Source organism: Platalea leucorodia, assembly GCF_965183815.1.
Source record: "Platalea leucorodia genome assembly, chromosome: 7".
NCBI classification, from domain to species: Eukaryota; Metazoa; Chordata; class Aves; order Pelecaniformes; family Threskiornithidae; genus Platalea; species Platalea leucorodia.
The window spans coordinates 9,115,821-9,142,271 of record NC_138829.1 but is presented as its reverse complement, the minus strand read 5'-3'; the positions used below and the strand labels follow the sequence as shown (position 1 = coordinate 9,142,271).

General features: G+C 41.0%; 1 protein-coding gene across 4 annotated transcripts in view; it reads right to left on the bottom strand.

Moving 5' to 3' along the window:
• Window positions 1–26,451, bottom strand: part of BRF1 (BRF1 general transcription factor IIIB subunit) — a 175,139-nt gene that overhangs the window by 133,146 nt on the left and 15,542 nt on the right. The window contains exons 2-3 of one of the 4 annotated variants that reach the window (XM_082318547.1): window positions 577–830; window positions 315–410 (exon numbers count right to left, since the gene is read on the bottom strand). The exons of the other annotated variants lie outside the window; for them this stretch is intronic. The gene's annotated coding sequence lies outside the window, so the exon portion shown is untranslated. The remainder of the gene's footprint in view (window positions 1–314; window positions 411–576; window positions 831–26,451) is intronic. 4 annotated transcript variants of the gene reach the window in all.

Genomic DNA, 26,451 nt, shown 5'->3' with positions numbered 1-26,451 from the left:
GAAAGAATAAGTTTGTACTCATCTGTGGGCAAAAAAAAATGCACTTAGCCTTGAGTACTAAAATTTATTTTTGCAGTGGCAGCTTCCCTGATCAACCCCTCCCCAAACAAGTCCACCCCAGAAGCCAGCATGGATCAGAGAGGCTATGGAAAGCCACCTCTTCCTACCACCTAAGCTTCCTATTCTATCTGGTTGTATTTTGCCATGCATGGCTGCAGAGATGAAGACAAAGAACTGTCGCCTGTAGAGATTTTAGGCACTACATGCAGATGTACAACCATTTTAAAAAAATAGACATGACCACGCCCATGTACCTCTCCCTCAGCTGCAGGGAGATCCAGACTGGAATTGCACAGGATTCCCTTTAAGTAAGATGGTCCGATTCAGTGTCCTCGAAGTCACAAAGACAGCTGATAACAAGAAACAATTTCAGCAGTTTTAACTGTTGTCTGAACTTTGTTTTTAAGTAAAGCTTTTGTAAAAACAAAGAGAACAGTAGCTCCTATGCCAAGGAAGAGCCACATGCACTCTTGAATGCTTCTTGGGCTAATGGTGGAACCAGTGCGCAGGGCCCACCTGGCTCCACAAGGAGCAGGATGGTGCAGGCTGCCAAGCAAGAAGAGGTGATGAGGAAGCTTCCCGTGCCACCAGCATGGCAGCAGCTGATATGGTCCTGGGCACACGCCAGAGCAGAGCCCAAACGAGCTGGAGATGCAGAGTAAGAACAGGACAAGCATCCATGGGACTTCTCCCCCAGCGCTCCCCTGGCTCGTCCCCATTACGAGGCAATCCTTCTCCCGAGAACAGCACTCTCATTCAGGGCTCCACACCTTGGAGGGCAATTCAGAAAAAAACATTGAGGAAGATATTTGAAATTCATTTCTTTCATAAGCTATTTTTCCCACTGAGCTGGTCCAATCCCCAAGCCACCATTAATATTCTCTGAGTATTTAACCTTTTCTTAATTTCAAATGTTGAAATATAATTCATCATAATCCATCCCAGGTAAACAGTATGCTTGTTTGAGTAATATATGCTTTTTTAGCTGAGCTCTTCATCCAGCATCAATATTTTAAAATGCAATTACATTAGGGGTGACCAGTCATTGTCTACTGACAAATACCAAAGAGATCCAAGAGCACAGAAATGTATTCATCCACTTAGAAAATGCTATTTCTTTGGATGTTTTACTCGGCCTTCAGCAGACCAGTGAAGGCTTTAATTCTGTGTGCTAGTACTCCCTCAAGCTGCTTTGTAGTATTATGTCAGTCATATAGTTTGTGGAAAAATAAGACAACTGTTAGACTCCCATTGATCCCCAAAATGAACAACTCAACACAGGACAAGAAGCATCTTAGAAATTATGTGCATCTTCATGACTAACTTGGTTTCGTCCTTCACTGTCATGAGAGAGAAAGAAATGTACTGCTTATAGCATCATCTAAGATAAATATTTACATTCTGTAACCAGTCTCCTGTTTACTAAAGAAAGATCAAAAGCCTTGTTGCTCTCTCACCACCCCCACCCCTTGAGTTTAACATGACAACAAAATTCTATTTTCCTGGTACCTTATATAACACTAACAAAAAAACAAAAATAGCTGGAAAAGTTAGTACTAGCAATCGTGCTTCTAGATTTCTCCACAGGAAACACGAGATACCTTGTACTCCTGCTGGTTCCTTCACGGATTCAAGAAGCATCTCTATTCAAAAGGTAACTCCAAGAAACGGCAGGTATCGGCTAAATGGCTATTGCCCCAGTACTGCAGTACAGTACTAAAAACTGTCATACGGTGCCCTTGTCCCAGTCAGAAGACAACCAAAATTACATAATTTTGTGATTTCCAGCCTTTTCTGTCAATCGCACCTATCTGACAAGCTAAAAATGCATCTCCATAATATTTTATTTAACTATAAATACAGTGATTTAATCTATTGGTATCTGAAGAGCAGATATTCATACTTAGAGAAATTGAGCATAAGAAAATAACTAATCAAAATTAATTCTCTATCCAATGCTCCAGTTACTGTTGACAAACATGAACAGAGACCAAATACCCATTCCTACTGCCAGTCCTCAACATGAAAAGTCCTTATAACTGTGCAATGGTAGCTACAAGCCTTGCTAAGCATTCAGCTACCTTCTCACACGAGTGCCTGCTCCCCCAGCAATATGGTCAGTGCAGGGAGGAACTGCAGAGCAGCTGCAAGCTACAGGGCTGGGAAGATGAGCAATTCCCTCCAGCAAACCCACAATACTGCATTATGGCTATCAGCCCTTGAATGTACTCCCACTCCCGCTGCTCCTCGCTAGCTGGGTGGCATTTTATAACCTTCCATTTGTTGTTTATCTCCTGACTGTCTCTAGACTACCAGCATGGCTTCAATCAGTCCTAACGGCTGGCTAATGCCCTTTCTGCCAGTTTGACCATATGGTCCCAGTGTGCAGTGAGCTGGTCCAGCTATCTGCAAGAATGCAATAAGCCTTATGATCTCAGCCAAAACAGTGGGAATATCCAACATTACAATGCAATTTATTAGCAATCTGCTCAACTCTGTATTCACCAGATTACATTGCAGTGTTACAAACTCAAATGAAATGAACTTCTCTACTGGATGGACGAGAAAAGATCTGCCACACCTTTAAACCCTGCCTTGCTCTGGGTTATAAAACAACTCAAGACAACAGCTTCTTGACTTTCTTATCCATTTTATTCAGTAGAAAATTTTAAAAAGTTTGAGTGGGACACTATTCTAAAAACTTGCAACTACTACTGTCTCGGTACTATAAAGGAATATCATGTGGAACAGTCAGAAATAAATATTGCATTTTTTTCTAAATTGCTAGGCAAGAGTACAACACACAAGACACAATATCCAAAGGTAAAACATGTCCCTTAGCAGATGCATCTTTTATTAGTAGTTTGCAATAATAGTTGCCTCTTTTGGGCCTTACAGGTTTTTGACAGATCCTGGGTTTCTTCTGGTTATAAAAAAAGAATTAGAGCTTTTAAGGTCAAAGCTTACACTTCATGCTGCCCTTGCAATTTAGTGGTGACATTAAACTGGCGTCTAAGTATCTTTGGGAAAAGGACAAGGAACAGCGTCTTTTCAAAAAGGCAGGACAAGCTCATCAGTAAGGTTACAAAAATCCTCCCCCTTCCCTCACCAGTAAAACAGTAAAGTTATTCTCCTTTAAAGAGCAAAAGAACAAAAGCCTAGAACCTACAGAAGTTTTGTGACATACAGGACACATACCAGGCAGTTCCCATTTATTTCTCAAAGGCTCATCATACCATCAGGGTGGAGGGGGAGGCAGGGGGAGAAGAGCAAAAGAGAAAAAAGCTTGCACTTCTGTAAGCAACACACAAAATCAAGTTCCCAGGCTACCAAGTAGTGAAGTTTATCACGCTCCTGAATCTGCATCTAAAAACAAAAGGCCCCTTTCAGTTTTTAGTTCCAAGCCTACTAAAAAAAGTGTTTCTACCCATCTACTCCCAGCATGTTGAAAGAAATACCATCATCATCTTCTCAACCGATGCCAACCTCAGTGCTTTGAACTGGCATATAAGATCTGAACTGACTGGTTCAGATAGGACCGCTGAATGCTACTATCCTTTTATTTCAGAAAGTTTCTGTTCTTTTGATGGAGGAAACAGTGGTTATTACAAAACAAAATGTGTAGGCTAGAAATCACTGTCACAAAAACAGATTTGCAGGAAATCTTGGTAATATTAAATGCTTACACAAGAGGCAGTTGATAGCAAAACTGCAGCTTAAGTTATAATAGGAGAAAAATAGAAAGAGGGGGGAAAAATCAGATCCATTCTTTACAAGCAATTTTCTTTCTTTTATGATCTCGTTACTACAGAAACATCTTGTTCTCTGCCACTATTCAAGAGGAATCAGACCTTTTTTTGGATCCCTTAAAAGTCAGTAATGTCAAGCAGCCATGGCTATATATTACTCTCATCTGGCTTCTGCCTGCTCATCTGCAACCCGCCCCTCAGAATGACAGAGACTGTAACACTGCTATTTCAAAGTAGTACTTTTCAGTATGAAACATAAGTTTCCAGGGAAATAACAGGCAGTACAGAGCCAGAGCTTAAATGAATTGTTATTACGATACTAAACTGCATCATCAAAATCCAGGCATACAGATTTTCCCCCCTTTCTGCAATTTGCTCAAGGGGCCCTGGAAGCTAGCAGTACCTGAATTGGGCAATGGAGTCACGTTAACAGCACTAATTCTTTTTTTGCAAAAAGGATTGTTATGGTAACAAATACTAGATTCTATTAAAGGAAACATTTTGGATGGTTTTTGCTTGGGTATTCATTTCCAGAATATGAATTACTTTACCAACTGAATTTTATGTGCAGGTTTTATTCTGCATTTGGTTTTTTGCTCCTCTCATTTTCTTAATTTGAGAAAAGCTCCCCAAAAGAACTCCTGAAAAGGGGAAAAGAGCAGTTTTTACATATGGGCATCCCTGTATGCTTTGTCATATCTTTCAATTTCAGCAAGTCCCAGCTCAAAGCCTGAATGAATTTCCTGCTCTTTGCTCCATGCCAGGCTTCTATGTTATTTGTATTACAAATAAGTAAAACAAACAAACAAAGCCACAACAGGGAAAGTCCAGGAACATCACTAGGGCTACTCTTACGAAGGCTAGTCCCAGAAGCCTAATCAAGGGCAGAGTCCCATGATCAAAGACAAGAAAACATTTAAAGCCCAAACAATGCGGGGAGGCCAGAGGAAACTGAGGCAATGGCTGCAGCGATCCCACCGAGCATTTCCAGCAACACGCACAACACCGAGAGTGAGAAGCAGCTTTACCTCTGCGAGCCTGTAATGAAAAAGGCCAATGAACAGTAAAAGTAGCAGCGTAGTAGGGCATTACAGCAGTGCTGACCCAGCACAGTAACAACTTTAATTTTGTTAAGGATAGCTAAGAGTTATTCCCAGTAACACCTAATTGCCTATGAGGAAAGCAATGAACATGCTGGCCTCCCTCCCAGGCTCTGCCAAACTTCAGCCTAACCCCAAATCCCCACTTCACCACCATCTACCTGTGGGCGCACCCCACATGCCCAGACCCGTGCTCTTCCACACGAGAGCTCCCCAGCGCCTCCATGGGATGTGTCAGTCCCAGGGCTGAGCAACCTGGAGTCCGTGCATGCTCAGCCCTGCTCCGACTGATGCACCCCCGTGCCCGTGGCACCTGGCAGACCTGCTTCGGGGACTGCCCAAGGGTACGCCTTGTTCCTGTTCTCTCAGCAGAGAAAAACAGCTCCTGGCCCTTTCCCTGGGATATTCCACCAGCTGCGCCAGCACAACTGTTTGTGGGGATGCACAGAAAACTAAACCAGTAAACTGATCCTTGTTAAAAATAACCTTGTGAAATAAAAAAAAAAAAAACAACCACACTTAATCCAGACCTGTTTACTGAAGGATTGATGCCTCCACTTTATCTTCTTAGGCCCAGAACCAGACTGTCTCAGCACAGAGACCTGTATTCAATTTCTCTGCCTGCTGACAACAATCCAACCCATCCATTTTGCCTCCCCTGAGAGCACCCCAACTACCAGGTGCAGCTCCTCATCTCTCCTAGTAAAGCCCTTCCATTGCATGTCAAATGTTCGTTCATTTAGCTAAAGAGAACTAGCATGCATCTTTAAGATTAATGGCTTAAAAATTCAGATAGTGGCCCCTAGTCCAACCACTTAAATATTTGATACTAAGCTACTTTTCTCTCACCTAGAAAATCTGCTGTTAACATCTCTTCCCAGCACTTATCTGTACTTCTTTAAGTATTCATTCCTTCAAAATTGGTCCTTGTATTCCATTAATGCCAAAGCAGGCCTCCAAAGCGCCCACATAACTTCCCCCACACCCCTCCTCAAGCACTTTTTCCATTCCCCGATTATATGATATCATTCCCACACGGGCAGCCTCTTTGCATAGACAGCAACTGGCCATTTGACTTAATTTGCCTTACCCACTGAAAAATTTGGCATCGTAAGTGGTTCCTTTGACTTTTTGCATTCAGTTCCTATGGAATTCTGCTTCCCTTGCAGGTGGCACTTCTACTGCTGCCATTTCATTCCCATTATCCATCTAACTGCTACCGCTGCTTCAACAACAACAGACTAGAAGCCATACGGTTTATTCATGGGCTGCACCTAAACTATTGCTAATCTTGCCCCATCATCCTTAGACAGCAGCTTGCTTGCTTCTTATCCTTGCTTAATTTTTTTTTTTTTTAAATAGAGCTAAAGCACTTCTTGCTCATAAAGTCCTTACTGAACTTCACTTCCGGTGTCAAGCTGGAAAACTATAGCCAAGGCTGACATTAAAAAACAAACAAACAAAAACATCACAACAACAAAACCCCAGTCTGTTGATTCACTAGCATGTGAAGGTATTGGGCCACTGCTGTTTTAAGTGAAGCTAAAGCCCAAGCTGTTGCTGCAGACAGTGTTCCCACCTCTAGCACGTCATTTACGTGGTCGCGTGCTGATACAGATGATGGAACTCACTCTGCTGAAAATCAGCCCGAACAACAAAAAGTTAAGTTTTCATTTGGGCCAGTTCCCTCGTATAACTCAACAAGGAGCCTCCCAAGCCCTAATGCTGTTATGTGGCTGGGGTGAGGAGAAATGCTGTCAGCAGTAGCGTACACGTGGATCGACTTAAAGCAAATGTGAGACTGCAGCCTAAATGGGTCAAAGAGAAAAGTACACACTATCCCTACGCCTCCTCCTGCTTCCCTGCTACTGCTCCCAGCCCTCGCCGCTCTAGACAAGCGAGCTTACACAAAAGTCTGACTTATTAACAGTTAAAACAAATGCTAACGTGTTCATTAGTTGTTTGTATATTAGAATACTTCAGGTCATTTAAGATTAATTTTGGAAGCAAGCAAACATGGACTTTTTTATATCCAAAAGTTTTGTCAACTGAATTTTTTACTCATGCAAGATTTGCAGCTGTTTCAAAGTCGAAACAGCTGGAAGGCTGCACTACTGGCAAGAACTGTAAGCACATGTATGATTAATGTAGCATAACCCTTACCTATCTGAAATTAAGGGAATCAAAGAAAAATTTAAGATGCCAAGAACTTTTAGGCAGTGGTAGCTTTTGAGCATGCAAGATTTCCTTCTGAAAGCACCATCAGTTAGGCTTGCTTTAATCTTCCTCTGTTTTGCTTGGACAGTGCTTTTTTTTTTAATTACATTTTAAATGACAGTTATTCTTAGAGATTTTTCTATATCTATATACATGTAAAGCTTTTTCCCCACACTTATCAATTACCAATTGTTACTCTTGTCACAACAAGAAATGAAACATTTCTGCTGTCACACAGCATTACTGCTGATCCAAGCACTACCTTCAACCATCCAAAATCATTTCTACATCACTGCAAGAAAAAAAAAGAAAAAGATTTGCTCATGATATAAACTGACAGTTTTGAAAAGATCACTTTTTTTAAAGTTTTAAAAACCCATAATTCTAGCATTATCAGAGAGATCAGAACTTGTTTCATATCTACAAAGCAAAAAGCATTTAACTAACAAGCAACTGTCATCAACCTACACAGCTAGAAAAATTCAAGAATACAGGACAATATAGGAAAAAAAAAATCTGTTGCCTATTGGTAAAAGTTATCAAAATCTTTAAAACAAAACAAAAAATAAGACTAAACACAAAAGGATCCATTGCCGCAATGGAAAACTTTACAGATGCGAACACCATATAAATCAGTGCAGCGTTATCTGCTTGCTGACAGCAAGTTCTAGTGCCTTCCCTGCAGATCAGGGCTTTTGCAAGGCAAAGAAGAGTGAAAACTGACAGGAGCCATTTTTCAGAGTCTTGCGGACACCACAGAAGCAGGCAGGAGCCCCAGGACTCGAGGTGCTTCACATGGACGAGGAGAACACAGGAGCTGAAGGTATCCCCTGGCCAGAACTGCCACTGAGGCCACGGGGACAGGGACAAGAGCAGAAGTAATTGAGTTACCGCAGCTGAACAATTACCACTTCTTAGCTGCACTGCAGCGACTATTAGCTAAGGTCATGCATACTAAGATTGTTTAAAAAAAATTTTTTAAAAAGTCTTCCTGTTTAATCCACCTTCCCTGCTATAAAAGCAAGTCCAGCCTTTCCCTTTTCCTGCCAAGAGGCTCCTGTGTATATCTGTGAACCTTCTCTACTTTCCTTGTCCACCTTTAATACTTGCCTTTTATTACACGTCTGAGAACTTACTTGTCCTCAGACACGTGCAGAACAATTTTCCTCCCCTAGAGTTCAGCCCTGCTCCTCTGCACACCAGTTGTTCTGTCAAAATACAACTGTTAGTGCTAAGTTATTTCCACTCTCCATCATCTGACCATGTAGGCAGAAAAGATCTTACTGACACAGACTAATGCCCGCTCTGCTCTCAACCTGTACTGACTTAAGGTTGCTGCTGCTTCTTCAGGACTGAAAAATGCCTGTAAGCCCAAAGCTACTTTTGAGTTCTGGTTTGGGGTGGTTTTCTTTTTTCTCTGCCCCTTCCCCCCCCCAATTCTACACGCAAAACTAACAAAAGGCACTCTTGTCACCATCCAGACCTTACCCGATTGACAGTCAAAGATGTATTGACACAGTAATTCCAAAAGCAAAAATTTCATAAATATCAAGTAACTGGCAAATTTCTTAAATCATCTCAAAAAATGGAAATATGGTGAGAAGGTATCAAGGAAAAAAGGATGCAGAGAGAAGCAGTTGAGGGGGGTGAAGGAAAAAGAGGCAGTTATTAAAAATATCAAAGGGAGAAGAGATAAAACATGATCTAAAAATGGAAGCAGAAAGAGAGAAGAAGCAAAATCAAGCTGAGAAAGGCACAGAGCCATTACAAAAGCAAGAAAGATTGTATTAGGTTAATACTTATTTAAGGTATTTTTATATGAAGCTGACAAGAGCGGTCAAATACTTCTTCCTTTACACAGAAAGGATAAGAAACCTGGCAGCTGGGTAACAGAGCATCAATCTTTATCCAGGCTGCAGCTAAAGAATGAAATTCTGCCCTTAGTTTGTCCCTGGCAGCTGAGTCCATCAGCTACAGATAACAAGCAAGGAGTATGAATCTGAGGGGTCTGCTCTCCTTTACCACTACAAAAGGCCTATTTAGATCAGAGCTACAACTGCCCCTGATGATTTTATCTGTGTACTGCCCACAGATGATGGAAGAAGTCATGGACAGCGTGCTTCAGCCTCAACTTTGCATTTCCTTCCCTTTTAAACTAAAAATAAGTGAAGGTTGCCACAAATCTCAGCTAAACAATGTAGTGAATCAGTGAAGCTATTTATCAAGCTGGTCTCTTGTGCTATCTACTTCAGCTTGGAGTTGAAAGGAGATTTATGTTTAAAGAGAGAATGCACATATTTCAAACAGCCCTATATTTCTTTAAACAATAACATTTATATAAGTCAGATGTACAGACTGTTCTACTAAAGAATTAAAATTACAATGCCATCTATATATTTGTACAGAGCCAATGTGGCCCTCTCAGAAAATATTCAGCATATTTGAATAATGCCTATCTGTATGTATGTCATCTCTTCCATTTATATGAAGCTACTCTTTACATACGGGATGTCATCAGCAACTTTTCTGGGAGGAGGGAATTCTCACTAGACTTTGCTCTCCTCCTCAGGAACCCTAATCACCCTAGAATTAAAGATGGAGAGCACAGGAGGGTGTAGGGGTGGGTAAAGACCCAGAGACTGAACTTATAGCCTTCGCTAAATTACCAAATTATGATTTGTTAAGAGAAGAGCAGAAGATCACTAGATTTCTGGAAGACAATGGAAGTTTAAGCCATAAATAGATATAAGCATGAGTTCATGCCTAAGGACTAATAACGTGAAATTAAAGGAAAATGTAAGCACCACGTTAATGTGAACTTACAACAAAACTCATTGGGCCTCATAATCGTTTCCCAAGGGAACTGGTGGAAACCCCCACTGCTTGGAACTTATGAATCCAGGAAGGGCAAATCACAAGAAAGAAAATGCATAATATGGAATGAACACATGTAAGAAAAATGGGCTAAGATGATTTACTAGGTTAAAGTAAGTTCTTATCGTTTTGCAAAACTGTAAAGCTTAAGAGAGGCTGCTTTGCATGACAGAATCATTCTGTACTCTGAAGGTATGAAAAAAAATCCCTCCACCCTTTCCTCCCCATGCAGCCATCTCTGCTGACTCAGTACGACAGCCTTCCAGCCCGCTGGCAGCAGAACAATATAGACCCAGTGTCAGACAGACCGACCTGACCTGTACAGCAAAGATCCACTTACTCAAGTTCCTGCCTCTTAAATTCCCCCCCCCCCCCCCCCCCCCCCGTCACCACACCATTCCAGTTTTCCTAAATTAAATATTGTATTAACAACACTTTGGGAGAGGGAAAACAGCAACAACAAAAAAAAAAAAAACACCACAAAAAACTCAACACTTGTTCATGTAACAAAAAGATTGAGAAATTTTGTCCATAACCAAATCTTTAGATATCAACTTCCTTTGCTCTTCTGGATGATCCACTCACCTCCAGTGTACCAGTCCTTAGTAGTTAAAAGAAAATTTGGGGTAGGCACAATTATATTTTTCTGTTCTTTATGTGCTAAACCTCAAAGATCAATTACAACAGGGTTTTCTTCTGTGCAGTATGACTCCAAGATAGGATGTGAGATCATCCATTAAACATACATATCCAAGACTAGATGCATTATTAATTCATTTTCCCCTAGGTAATATGGCATGGTGAAAAATAGCTACCAGAGAACATACTGACTAAAGACTTAAACAGAAATCAGTGGATTTATATGATGATTGCTATGCAGCAACCTAACAGATCTCATTAAAGGAGACATGGATTCTTCTCCCCTGATACTGTCACTGCTCCTACAGAGTAAATGCTGATGTTCAACACAAGATATTGATTGCAACCTACCCCAGAAATAGTTCTTACATCAGTTGTGAGAATGATCTATCTGAATTTAATAATGTTTAAGGCTGACTAGAGATAGGCCTCAACTTCATAGCATTTTTCTGATTAGTGACAGTGTTTGGAGAATCTTTTTTTAAATAAGTTGGCTATAAAGCACTACCTGACTCAGAGTTTCAATTAGGTAGATGCTGTAAACACCAAAATGAGTTTTTACTGTTTTCCTCTTTGACTCTGTGGAGCTGCAATCAAGAAAGCTGCCCTAAGAAATCGCTTAACATCAGCATCATCTTGATCTTAAGAAACATATTGCTTTGGTAGAGTCCATAGAGTAAATTCTATTTACTGACCTCTTAAGATCCACAAGAATAAACACACACTTCAATCAACTGCCTGCCTCAGACCTATTTATGCTACAAGCAGCTCCTCACTGAAAGCCTCACAAGTTCTACTGCTACATTAATCGACCTCAAGGACCACGCTTCTCTTCCACAAAACAATTATGATCTGGCCCATCCTTCTTCCTACCTTTTGTATTTTACTCTAGTGTGTTAGGAAATTTGCCTAGGTTTGTGCAAGATGACCTTATATCCACATATCCATGGCCCTGGCAGCTACAATAGCAACAGCACACACTGAAATTAGCCTTCCTGTATGGTCAAATGCCATCCTACTGCATTATCATATAACAAGAAGTATAGGTGCCACTTTGTTTAATCCAGCTTTAATTATCACAAGCATTCAACTCCTATTGAAAGCCATGCTCCTATAGATGGGAAGCTGAACTTGGTACAACCAAACACTTCTGAGGGCCCCAAATCAATTGTGGTTTTAGCTTCTGGTAACTGTGCCTCTTATCGTTTTGAAATCACAGCACTCAAACTTCAACAACATTTTGTTCCAAGTGGCTGTTATTGTGTTGTCTCCCTTTTATGCTTTCTACAGCCTAAATCAGGAATGGATATCTGACATAAGGATCCTTCTTCTTATCTTAATAGTGAGCAAGTGCGTCTGAAGGAGACTGAAAACCACACACAATTCTCTGCATTGAACCACAGAGGCAGGTGGGAGTCCTTCGCTTCTGCTGCGAGATGCAGGAGACAAACCATTCCAAATGTACTCTTTGAAGAACTTGATTTTTGTTTCCATGTCACTGCTTACACTCCCTTATGCTCATCTTTATCTTCTGCTGAAGTTTTCTTAGGATTATATTTGGTATTTAATATTCTGTGTCACTGTAATCCCACAACTTGACTTTGCTGGCATGACAAATCAATGTTTCTCAGAAATCCAAAACAACCTCAAAGCTTTTTTCCTCTGTGTCAAAGACCTTGATCAACATCAAGTTTCCTTTTCTTCTTACAGCTGGTATCAAACATTGCAACGATCTTGGAATGAAATTTGTTGTATATGTCACATCAAAAAGTAAAAAGCAGAGTTGGGGGGAAGTAAAATTACCTACACATACAATAGGAAAACTGTCTAGTCAATGGCAAAAAGAACATGTGAGCACCACTCTAGTCCTTCAAAAATAAGGTTATTTCTATTCCCAGTTCTCCAAGGTGCAAACTACCCTTGAGGAGACCATCTCCTATCAATGCATGGTAGACTCACCATGGACCGAGAATGGAAAGAGAAGTATGTTTATGATCCACAGGATGTCTAACAACTTTATTTTGACCAAGGCTACAGATACCCATTTGCCCTCCAGAAAGAAGCTGGCAGCAAGCAAGAGTTAACTTTTAGTATAGGGCCAGCTGGAATAACAAGAGACCACTCAGACAACAAACCATCACCTCACAAGCACCCTGGATTTGTTCCAAAAAAATCACTTGAAAAGTGGTATTCTTTCTTGACACAATCAAGGACTGATTCAGCTTGCACCAGAAGCAGTACTTTTTTTTTTCCTAGTGCATGTTATGAACCATAGTTTCTAGATCTACTTTGAGATGATTTTGAGTAGTCTCAAGATACACATTTTCCCACAGTATCACTAAGCAAGCCTGCAAATTATTTTCCTTGTATTTAAGCTTAAAAACAAAAGATTTCATGCAGCTAAAAATGTCAGATTATTTCCCCACCTCCCACCTTCCAAAAGAAAGAAGCTTGTAGATCTAGAAATATGTCTTTAAGGTGGAAGAGGACTGTATTTGCAAAGCTCTTTACCCACATTAGTACTGCTATGAAATCACTTACAAGATTTCAGCTGACATTCAATAATTTTATTTCTACCTATTTCCCTGAGCTCACAGAGCTTTCATGGCCAGGGAAGTAAGCAAACATAACACCTGCTTGGATTTGGCAAGCTGCATGGGGCTCAGAATCATAAGGCAACCCCTCTAAAATCTCCCTCATTTACAGATGCCGATTTGCTGACAATAGGAAGATAGTTGTGCTCACCTTCAGAAATGAGGATGAATTTGGATTAGCAAATACTGCGGATTCATCCCACATTTAAAATGGAGGCTGGTACTTAGGAGTGAATGATAAACTAAGAGCTATTACAGATTTACTGCTTTTTCATATAAAGTCTGCTTTCCTCTCTTCACTCCACAGCAAACCTGGGGTAAGAAGCAGGAAAGAACACAAACCTCAGCCTGAAGACTAGGTACAACTGGAGCAGCTGGGGCTGTGCTTTTCATCATTTTTATTTTGTAAGAGCGTTTTCCTAATCTTTTAGTGATTAGAAGAAATCTGCTTTTTTCTTTTATAACAAATCAGGTAAAATATCAGAGGATGAAGTTACCAGAGACAGTTGAAAGGGGAAATCCAATATTTCCCATCCATCCCACCACCACCCCTTGCACCAGCTCCCAGTCCTCTTCAAATTTTGTGCAGAGCCACAAAGGAAAAAAAAAAAAAAAAAAAAAAAAAGGCAGTCAGCTTTCTACAGGCATCAGCCAGAGTAAGAAAGAGAGGGGTGACAAGCATTGGCAAGAAGTACAGAAGCAAGCCTTGAGTAACATGCATCTCCTCCGATTTGTCTAAGATGCTATAAAGAGTTTGGAAGCAGAAGTTTACAGCTGTCTCTGTGCTGCCTCAGAACATGCAGTATACATATTCCATGAGCAAAGACATCAATCTCCTAACCTGATTTAGAAAGTGTCTTTTCCCATGTAAAAGGATTTCTATGCATCTGTCTAAGCTTGCATGTATATGCACACATGCCCAAAGGAACCAGAAATATCTTTCTGCATCAAGTGGCTCTGCAAAGCCCTGAAAATAAGTACCAGGATGACTACTAAGGATGATCACCCATGCTTTAGCACCCGTGCTACCCCATGAGAGTGTGGGTGGAGACTTTTCAGTGTTCATATGTCCCTTTTAGGCAAGATAATGTGATGCTTTCTAAAAAGGAAGAACATCAAAGATGGCTGTGTCTTATACATCAATTTGGCATGGACTGGAAATAAGCGACCTTCAGGTTCAGTATGTTCTATACTGCTATCAGAAAAAACCCCTCAGACCAGACCTAACAACCAGTGTCTGGAGAGCAACCCATTCTCAGAAATTCATCCTAAATGGACTACAAAGCAAAGTGCAAACTACTGAACCTTATACAGCTCCCTTTGTAGCAATATTAAGTTCATAATTCCTACCATAAAAATGCATGGAATGCTTTCCCTGAATATTGATTTATAAAAGCAATCAAATAGCATGTCTAAGGTACAATGTAAATGCTATTCATATATATTCTCTCTAATGAACGACATTCATACAAGAGAGTATGTGTGTCTGATTCCTGTACATGAACCCAGCCCTGAGAAACTCGAACTCTGATCCTAAACTGCTTTCTTAATATTATGCATTTCATAATATACTACCCAAAAGTACTGCTAATCAACTGTGTGGTTTTAGAGCACATAAAGGAAGAACATACAGCTTTCTTCTAAAAATCCCATTCCTAATTGATTTTGTTAAAAAATCATTTATATGCTCATTAGCATAATATAATTTCTTAGGGAGTCACACATTTGAATATAATTAGCCACTTGTTTTGTTGCATTTAGTGCTAATGACCTGTCTTTGAAGAAAGATCCATGTTTGATTTTTCTATTATTCAAACTTAAGAGAAGCCTTTTGGGTTGAAAATGCAGGAATCCTCAGAACTGACTTTAAACAGCTAAGAAATCAATTACCTTTTCACTTAATTTATGCTGTGTTTGTTCGAGGCAGCTTTGTTATAACAGCATGAAGGCTTTAAATCTAGGTGATTAAAGCCAGATTTCTAAGTACATAAAGCCAGATTTCTAGGTACATATTTGGGATCCCAAACAATAATGCCAAGCAAACACAGTGGGAGCACTGACATCCAGAGTAGGTCTAAACAGCATAGCTCAAGAACAGGTTTAAGCATGCTGAACCCAACTCCTTGCTGCACTGCTGGCAGTCCTTACCCACACTGGAGCCTGGGTTTGACGAGACCACACTGTACTTCTGTCTCTACTTTGTAAGTGTCATTTGCTTATAATTTCCATCAGAAAACTAAGTTAAAAAAAAATCACTATGTAGGAAACAATTCAATTCATTTTTCAAGTGTTACATTCTCAATGTAGCAAGGTCCATCTAAAATGACAGCAATAATAATGCCTTCAGGAGAGGAAGGCATTTGATAACTCTTCCCCCCTCCCGCAATTACTTAAAACTTCCTTCATTTCTGCCTACATGGTTGATGGTACTTAGGTTTAGTCTGTGCAGGCTAGTACTTAGTTGTCTTCATTGTCCAAAATTATTCAATTACTTGAGTACAAAGGGGGGGGGGGGGGGGGGGATCTTCATCTGAAGGAATAGTTTGCAACTTTAAACTCATGATTTCCCATTCTAGTTTATCCATAAATAGCCAGTTCTGCAAAGCCTTAGGAAAAAAGCAACTTTCTTTACAAATCTAATTATTGTACAGCTGTAGAGGGAAAAAATTACTATTTTATATGTATGATCTAAAGTGTTTTCTAAATAAGAGGAAGAGCATTACATTCATTGAAGACACTAAAAGAGCTGTGTATTAGAAGCCTGGATTTATTTTCTTTTTTTGTAAGAAGCCTCCCTTCCAGAGCAGGCTGGAGTTCTTGCCCTTCAAAACTCACAAGGTTCAATTATACATCATTCAGAAAACAGGTTATGTTCAGCTTATGAGCAGACATCTCTCTTCAACCTTCCACCTGTGATAAAGCATGCAGTACCTGCATGTTATCCTCCCTCATGACTTAATGAGAGCCTTCACGAACTCAGCGCCCAAGAAGGAATCACATAGGCTACAGCCCAGATATGGTCCCACACACCCAGCATTCAGCCTCCTAAATTATCCCATATAGCATTTTTATATCAGAGATGGTCAGAAACTATGCGTGGGAAATCCCACTTGGAGCAGCTAGTAGAAGAGCAAACCCAAAATCTTCAGGAAAAGCTCTACTTTAAAGACATGATTAGAGACAGAAATTCTCTTTCTCACTGCTCCTCCCATGAAATCACAGTTGAATAACTATGACAATGGCAGAATTTAAACTTGTTTTCCAAAAAGTGTTTTAAGCAGTGTGTAACAGCACCACCTGGTGATCGTAGCTGTAACAGTATTTAAGACAACCACTAAGTTAAGGCATAGTAATCAGCAGAGAAGAACAGATTTGAATTCTGGTTGTGTATAGTTTGGAATTTCAGTTAAAAATACTCTCTGCTGATACAAATTGCATGTAACATTTTGTGATTCTGTTAAAAAAATGAATCAAACTCCTCAGAGCTAGCATCAGCCGACTGCTACCAATAAATGGGGAAACCTCTTGACATAGCAACAGATAGCTTAGAAAAATTCAGGAATTGGTTCAAGTGTTTTAACGCAGTAGGTTAATGAACTGTTTGTTCAAAGGTTTGGTTTATAGTTCACACAGATGGAAAGGCCACCTCAGAATTAGAAACAGTCAAGCCTAGGTTATTAAAATCACTTGAAAAAAATCAAACTCGATGTCATGTATGCTGTATATTCTGAATTGATTAATATATAAACAGAATTAACATTTTGGTCCTAATGCATTAAGAATTTTACTGCTGTTCCAGTGAAGTATCACAGAACATCTAATACACATTGCTGGAAAAATCCTTAGGGATCCTTAAATGAAAAAGTACTCCCTAAAGGCGTTGCAAGCGAAAAGAATTCTATTAGAGTTGAGCATTTCTTCTTCATCACTCCTTTTTAAGTTGCGACTAAATTAGCACAGCCTGCGCACTCCAGGGTGTGTGCTGGGAGGAGGGAGGGGGAGAAAACGGAAGATATAAAGGCCTGAGGCACTTCAAGCAGAGCGCATCCATCTGCTAGCAGCAGTCAATGAACAGAACATTTCTAAAAAGCTTCCCACTCATATTAAGTCAAGCCAAAAGAACAGAAAACACCTTCCTTCACTCTGACTGTGCAGGACTGAACGTAACAGGACAGTGGGTTATAAATATATGTTTAAAAAATAAAACTCAAGAGAAGCTCACAACGTGGTCCTGCATTCAGCCTCTCCTGCTGCAAAGCTGGTTTAAGAGACTCCTGCTCATCTCTACAACATCCATTCCCTCCTCCGCTCTGTGGTGGCATGCAGAGGAGTGAAATGATCAAAGGTAAATACGAAAGTAAAACAGAGTTGGTTTTTTTTTTTTTATTTTTTTATTTCACTTGTGAAACCCAGATCTTTTCACTGCCCCAGTAAACAGATGCATTGCCCAAGCTAAGGCCCAGTATATTTGGACAAGGGGAGTGGGAACAGGCAGCTGAGGGATGGGAAAGGCAGGGATCAAACTGGCTTTGCTGTTAGGGATGCTCATTGTGGAACTGGACTCCAGAGCTGCAGCTCTGTGAGACGAAGACCTCTGACGGCAATACCACTCAAAGGAGTTCCTGACCCTTTACACAACACCTTGTTCCCACCCGCGCCCCGCAGCACATCAGGTCTCTGGGCTGACACAACTACCTACCACAAGCACAGCAAATCCCAGCACAGTAACCATCCAGGGTAAAAGTAACCTGCATGTGTGCGCAGAGCTGTTCTGGTTCAGGCTGGGACCAGGGTTCATTTTTGAGTTTTTTGTTGGTTTCTTTTTTTAAGCAGGAGGTTGACATAGGTCAGTCTGCTGACGCATGTGCCAGTGTGGCTGTATTGGACATAGAACCTTCCCACTGAATGCACATTTCATAGCTGGTACAGAACCCTGTAGTTTCTATTCATTTGTATCTAATACCTATAATTACGTTTGGGTCTTAGAATCATAGAATGGTTTGGGTTGGAAGGGACCTTAAAGATCACCTAGTTCCAACCCTCCTGCCATGGGCAGAGACACCTTCCACTAGACCAGGTTGCTCAAAGCCCCATCCAACCTGGCCTTGAACACTGCCAGGGATAGGGCATCCACAACTTCTCTAGACAACCTGTTCCAGTGCCTCATCAGCCTCACCACCACTGGTCTTGCACCAGTATACTGTATTTGCCTGAGAAAGGCTGATGTAGCAATGGCATTGAGGAGGAGGCAAAGTCTTTGCCTGAGTGACTTCTGAATACTGTATGCAATGGCAGTGCTCACCCATCTGGGAGGACACATCGCACAACTGGGAAGGCAACGAGGACAATTAAAGCTACACATGCACTTCTGCACAAGGAATGAGGTGATAACATTGTGGAGAAGCATCACCACGTGCACTGCTCTGATACTGCTCCCTTAGCCGCTGCTGGATGCCTGTGACAGATACTGTGCCAGATGTGCCTGGCCAGGTGTTGTTACAGCCCTACAACAAGAATACAACCTACCCACACATCCTTTCACAGACACGCTTGAGCTGACGCTACCTGTACCCCACACCAACACTGTTCCTCCAAGACCATCTGCCACAACAAGATGAAAGCAGCTTGGGATCACAGCTAACTCATGTCCAGCTGCAACGTGCAGGTGAAATGAGTACAAGCATGTCTGCAAGAATGCAAGCAAATAAATCATAGTCTTCCTTTTAAAAACAGTGTATACAGGTACTGAATTTTTTGTTATTTGTTAATCCTATAGAGGGTCCAGAAGTTTACTGCTGTGGCCATTATTTAAGAAAAGCAGTCTTCCAAGAAAACTGCAACAGCTCCACCAGCAAATCACGCTTGCAGACCCTCAGGTTTAGGGAATGCTTCCCTGCACTGTCGCTTCACCAGCTCTCCAGTTTATTTCATAGAGCAAAACAAGAAGGCACTTTCAACACATGAAAAAGGAACTAGGCGCTATCCAAGAACACAGCATTAAAAAGCAACAACATCATTCTCCCTCTCAGGTTTTGAACCACTGTGCCTGTAAAATGACACAAACACTTCAAAACTCACGTTTGAATGTTTAAAAGACAGTCTTATGCCATATAAGTGGTATACATATTTTCCATTATCAAAAAGAAAAAAGAGCAGCAACTACATGGAGCTTAAACGAAAGCTATGCTACCTGAAGTATATTTTGTTTGTCTAACAACCTTCCAAAGCTAAAATGGTTTAATTTAGAAGCTTGTTAGAAGAGGCAGATTACTAGCACAGAATTTTATAGCAATTACTAGAGGGGGAGGAAAGAGGAGAGAGGCAGTTGCCTGTTTTCTGCCACACTGTACAAGAAGGAAGATAGACCTATTAATATCCAAGTTCATCTCCTTGTGAATGGTACTATAAAAAGTAAATGTTTTAAAAAAAACATTAGCCCGCTAGGTAAACTCTCTTTAAGTAAAAGATTGCTCTCAAGAGAAATGACAGGTTCCAATTACCTACACAAGGCTGTAGGGAGATAAATCTCCATCAGTGAATTCCACAAATATGATACATACATTGTCCTACTCTGTCACATAGAAATTGTCAAAGTTAACAGGGAGAAATTTTAAGATACAAGAGGCCAAAACTTTAATATCCAAGTAAGAAATTTCAGAAGCATGTAGAATTTTAGAAGGCATTTCTTCTTTTGTTTGTCAAAATGAAGCAGAGATTTGCGCTTCCCTGACACAACAGTTTTCTTGCCCACAGCCAGCTAATAAATTAAGAGACAGAGCAGAGACAGGAGAGGAGACAGAGCAAGGGAATCATGAAAGACACCTTTAACTCCAGAGTCCAACAGGCCAATTCAAAATAGCTGAACACACAAATATTTTTTGTTATTAGTTAAGACAACAGAAGTCATCTGTTAACTCATTTGATTAAGACTTTGATTTTTTTTCAACTTCAAGAACAATCTTCAAAATTAAAAGAAAAAGTAAGAACAGAGATTGTCCTGAGTCCACATACAGACTCAACCAACACCTCCAAGGAATTTTAGAAGTGCCTTCTCATTTTTCCCTTTTCTGGCTAAGCAAACACAGGAACAGAATAAGGAAGACCAGCAAAGCTTGACTCACATATTTCAACCAGGTGGCATGCTGTGCTCAAAGTTTTAAGTTGTCCACCAGTCTCTTGGCAAAATCCTACCATTACATTACCTCCAGCAGATCCTGTACTCTTTACATAAAGGATCCCAGATGCTCTTCATTAGAAACATAACAGATCTCATTAAAGGAGACATGGATTCTTCTCCCCTGATACCATCACTGTAAGGACAAGCAGCACATTGAAAGCATCTCTGAAACAGGGAATGGTGAATAAGCACCCATCAAAACACAGGGATGGCCAAGGCTTAAGGCAATAGAAATTTTCAAATTGAACTCAAGTAGCAACTAATTAATCAATGCATAACCAAAAGGTTGTCCCAAATTAGCTGATGAACTTGACTCGTGTTTTAACAGAGATAACTGGAGATCATGAAGCACAGGGTCTCACCAGCCATCTGAGAAAGATGAGATTCCCCATGTGCTGAAGAAGAAGCCACAGTACCAGAAGAATCCTGGCTTCCTCAGATGCCCTGAAATCAAACTCCACAAGTCCCCAAGAGCAATAAGGAAACAAGCAGAGATATACTTTCTTCTGCTGCTTTTATCCGAATTCTTGGAATAACTTATTCTGGCTAAAGAGTGGGTTTTCTGCTTCTGAGGTTTTTTGTTTGTTTTTCTTAAATAAGTGGTTTGTCTGTCTCCAAGTTTGTGCTGATTAGTGAAGTTGCCTGCAAACCCTGAAAGCTGAAGTTCTGAGAAAGGTGTGTAAGCTACTGAGATACCCTGAAGGTCAGTCATCAGGGACTCCAGCATCTGAGCTGTGGCTTATGCTTACGTGACTTACCAGAGCCTGCTTCAAAGCAGAGGACCAGGAAAGCCCATACCTACTGACACTCAAGCAAGCCTCAGAAGCACAGAGGTCCAGCAAGCTGGAAAACAAACACAACAGCCTAGTAACACTGGAAAAGTTCCCTGTTGAACCATTACATAAGTAACAGCGATCACAAATGTGAAAAGGGCAAACAGGTTGGGAAAATAACATTCCTTTTACAATTCTTTGATGAAGATGTTAAGGTACCAAAGATTTAACATCCCAGGTCACAACTTTTCTGCTTTCCTGGCTCTGGAGCATGTTCTAATCACAGAGGAAGAGCAATGAAAGTCAAGAGACACTTGTACAAGAAATAAATATGTGAGTGTTATGGCTAAGACATATCCACGTTTTAGCAGACGCTGGAGAGGATGGATCTACAAGACAGGAGAAGGCAAAGCTGTGCATGGCCTCAAAGGGAAGAAGCTTGAACTTGTTAACATACAAAAGGGCAGAGCAGCAGGATGCAACTCAGTAGGTCAGTTTTGGCCATGTTAAGTCTGTGTCAACAAGGAGATACACAGACACAAAAGCATAGGATTCATCACCCTTATCTTCAGACATGAGCATCTGAGCTTAGTCAATCTAGACTTCCTTTCAGTGAGTGAAGAGAAACAGAACAGAGTGAGTCATTTGACTTCCTTTCGGATTAAATTAATCACACCCTAAATCTGTCTGCCTCTATGCAGCAACCCTGAAAGGAGTTCAGGATGACGAGCTCACAGAGACATCTAAACTTTGCCAGCTGAATCCCACTCTAGCTCAAGCCATGACATGGGACTAGATGGAAGAGAGATGTTGAGAATAAAGAAGTTTACCAAAGGAAAAGGCTGCACTTGAAACAACAACAAAAAAACCAACAAAACACCCACACACAAAAAACATGCAAGATCATCCCAAATGAAGAGGGAAGGATGCCCCTTATCCTCCTTCAGGGAGAGACAGAGAAAGTTAACACATGAAGTGGAAAGATGAAGGAAATGAACAAGACAGAAGTTGTTAATGATAACAAAGGACTCATAAGGGACAAGGCAGTAGACAGATCAAAGAGGGTAAAACCTAAGCAATGGTCTGGCTAGAAGAGGAAGTCTTTCAAAGCCTTATTGAGTAAAGAAATTTAGAGGGATACAAGACAAACCCAGAAAAGGAGAACTTTAAGCAATGGTTTGTTTAAAAGACAACAAGAGAAAACCCAGTGGGGTACTAACTGAAGGTAGAGGCAGGAGGATTAGGATTACCTTCTATCCCAACAGAAATGAAGGAAGAAGGACAAGGAAATGGCACAGAGACTAGACTAGAAGTTTCATTGTTGAAATCAAAGCCAGAGGCAGGAGTTGATACAGGAGGAAGAGTCAAAGAAAAGACTCCATCCAGCAAAGGAAACAATCTGGAAGAATTCAAAGTCTATGCACAGCTGCAAAATTACAAATTCACTGGGGGGTGACAGATACATGGTGGAACAGCTCACATGACAGGAGTTACGAGATGGATGGCTACAGGCTCCACAAGAGGGACAGACAGGGAAAGTGACAGGAGACTCATTTTACACAAAGGAACAGCTTGAATGTGTGAAGCTCTGCTGAAAAACAAGTGACAGGCCAATAAAGAGTTAATCGGTCTGGATGAAAAGCGAGGCCAAAGGACACACTGTCATGAGCACCTGCTATAGACCACCCAATCTTGAAGATGAAGCCTTCCTTAGACAATAGGAAGATGTCCTGGTTCTCATGGTGAACTGTACCCACTCCAGCATCTGCTGGAAGGGAATCATAGTGGGGCACAAGCAATACAGTGAACTTCTAGAGCGTGTCAGGAACAGGTTAAGTAGGACAAGCACTGTGATACACCTACCATTCTCTAGAAAGGAAGAAGGAGTGGAGAATGTAAAGTTTGATGGCACGCTTGGTTACAGCAACCCTGAAATGATAGTTTAACATCTTGAGGGGTGTGAGGAAGACTGGTAACATAGTGACAACCCTGGATTTCAGAAGGCAGGCTTCGGTTTTTCCAGAGAAGTGGTAAGCAGGACCCCCTGAGGTACTGCCGTGAAGGGCAAAGGGGCCAGGAGGAGGAATGGTCAGTCTTGAAGTACAATCTCCCCAAAGCACAAGGACACTCCATATTGATGTGCAGGGAGCTGAGCAGGCAGGCGTGCGGCAGCTCACCAGTCTCCTTAGTCTTCCATGGCAATGTCTGTTTTCAGGTCTCACAGGTCTCTTCACATCAGTTTGGAGGAAATGAAGTGTTACCCATGGTAGAGAAAGACTGAACAAGGGCTCACTTATGCAAAATCTGCATATACAAGTCAATCGGACTGGATGGGATGCACCCAAGGATGCTACAGGAGGTAGGAAAGAGAGGCATCTCTGCCATCTTTAAGAAGTTGTAGGAATCCGGGGAGGTTCTCTATGACTAGAAGTCAGCAAGCATCAAGATTTACTTCCAGAGGGGGAAGTAGGACACTAGAGGCGAGTCAGCCTCCCCTCAGCCTGTTGGAAGGCTATGGAACAAATCTACCTGGAAACCATTTCCAGACACAGGAAAGGTGAGAATGGAACTGCCAGCACAGATTTAGTGAGGGCAGATCGTGCCTGACTGCAATAAAAGCCACACTGCAGTCAAGGTAAACAGTAACCACTGCTCTTCCCTCATCCCCTTTCATCTTTCTCCCTTAGTACCCTGGCAGCCAAATTGAGGAGATACAGACTAGACAGGTAAATTGCAAGTTGGGTGAAAAACTGGCCAGGTTCAAAGGGTAGCGGTCAGCACTTTAACCATCAGACTTACAAGTGGGATTGATACTGAGGTCAATACTGTTAAATGCCTTCATTAACAACATGGACAATGGGACAGGAGGCTCCCTTTGCACATTGTGACAGTGGTCAACACACTGATGGGCAGAGCTGATATTCAGAGGACTCTTAAGATGCTGCAGAAATGAGCTGACAGAAACCTCACGAAGTTCAACAAGGCAAATGCAATTTTTTTTTTTGCACCTGGGACAGAAGAACTGCAGGGGAAACAATACAGGCTAGGGACCATTTGGCTAGGGAGTAGCTTTGCAGAAAAGGATCTAGATTCCTCATGGACTACAAGATGAGCACGACTCACCAGCACCCAATTGCAGTGATGAAGGCTAACTGCATCCTGGAGCTGCATTAAGACTGTAGCCCGCAGGTCAAGGGAAGTGATTATTATCCCCTGTTCAGCACTTCTGAGACTATATTTAGAGTGCTTTGTCCAGTTCAGGACTCCTCTGCACAAGAAAAGGCATTGATATATTGGAGCAAGTCCAGCAGAGAGCTGCTAAGATGATTAGGAGACTGGAGCACATGGCATGAGGCTGAGAGCTGAATTTGCTCAGTCTTAAGAAGAGAAAGCTAAGGGGGAGATCTCATTGATGTCTTCAGCTACTCAGTGGGAAGTTATAAAGAAGATGGAGCCAGAATCGTCAGAAATGCATAGCAAAAGGACAAGTGGCAAGAGTCACATTTCATCAAATTAAGTTCTGACTAGATACAAGAAAAAAAAAAATCTTCCTGGTAAGGATGGTCAAGCATTAGAGAACAGGTTGCTCAGGGAGACTATCATTTCCTTCCTTGCAGATACCCAAAGCTCAGCTGCACTAGGCCCTGAGCAGCTTAATGCAACCTCAAAGCCATCATTTCGTGGACCTCCAGAGGTCCCTTCCAATCTAAATTATTCTAGGATTCTACTATCCTCTCCTCTCTTGTTGTTTTGGTTTTGTTAAATAAGGATGTGTTCTCTGTTCCTCTTTGGATGCTTCTGTTCTTCACGCATATAATATACTGTCCTGGTCTAATTCACACTGTATAGTTCTCACAGGAAGTAGAGCCCTCCATAATCACTTGTAATAAACCAGCTATGAAATTAGCAGTGACAAAGGTTATAGAATTAAGCAAATAATTTAAATGTAAACAGTCAAAAATGCATTAGAGAACATCTTCAGAAATGCTTTCTCATTTAGCATTAAAACATTGTTAGCTATGTTTTGGTATTTAAGAGGACCAAGGGAAAACACACATTCGTTTAAAGATATGATTAAAAACACAGCACAACAGTTCAGAAATTGGATTAAGCTAGATGCAGCTGCAATCTTCCAACTTAGCTTAAACTAAATTTGAATATCTGCAACTGAAGCTTTCAAGTTATAATCACACCATTGACCTTCCTTCCCCTCTCCCTTTTCTTTTCGGCCACTGAAGACTATTGAAAGTATCAGAGCTCCAAGTCAAGAACAACTCCCTTGTAACGACGACTCTGACGTGGATATAGCGAGAGCAGATTGCCTGCAAGGAAACAAGAATAAACCAGCTATTTAGGGAGATTATGTAATGCAGCACAGAGCTGTAAAGCGAGACTTAAAGAGGCAGAACTGTGCATTTCAGCCCTGTAACTAACCATAGAAGCCGGGTAATACTGTAGCCATCTGAAGAAGCTTAGACAACTGAGGAAGAAGTCTTGTCAAAGGGTCCTCTTTCTGAACTAGTATTTTATTCATAACTCTTTCTCACAAAACCAGCACTGTTTAACTATTTTATCAAATCCAAAACTGAAACACCTCTTCACATCATCTCAGATGCGCAGGTTTTTGCTACAAAGATGAGCTCTATATGAACAGATACGAACCATTCTGTGGACCTGAGCTTGCTGAACTTGTGGAGCTTAGCATGCTCAATTAGCACAGTCCTGCACACTGAAAATCAAACTGATTATGAACAAATACAACAGTATTAGGTCTTTCCTGCATAAATATTTTAACAAGTGTAAACAAGACTCCAGTTTTTATAAGCAGCCAGTTCCCAAATGAACACCCACAAACATCAGCTGGTTCAGCAAAGAAAGGCAGAGCCTATGAACTGCCATGCACCACTGCATTATAAATAGCGAGGAAACATACAGCAAAGGCATGTGTGATAAGGGAGACTAGCTCTGTGTATTAGACATTCTTACACAAACCTAGAAACTATAAAACCTTCAGGGTTTGCCCTTGGCTTTGTTTAGGGCATATATATGTGTGTGTATATATATATATATGAAAACACCAATGCACAAAATAATGATTTTGTAGAAGAGTCCAGAACTGTTGAGCAGGTGTTGTTGGGAGATTTTACTTCTGCATTTCTTCACTTTAGAATGGAGAGGGAAAAAAAACATAAAATTATTACCTTAGGTATTCTAATGAAAAACTGGTTTGCATCTAATTCTAAACATCCTTCAATTACAAGCCTCAAA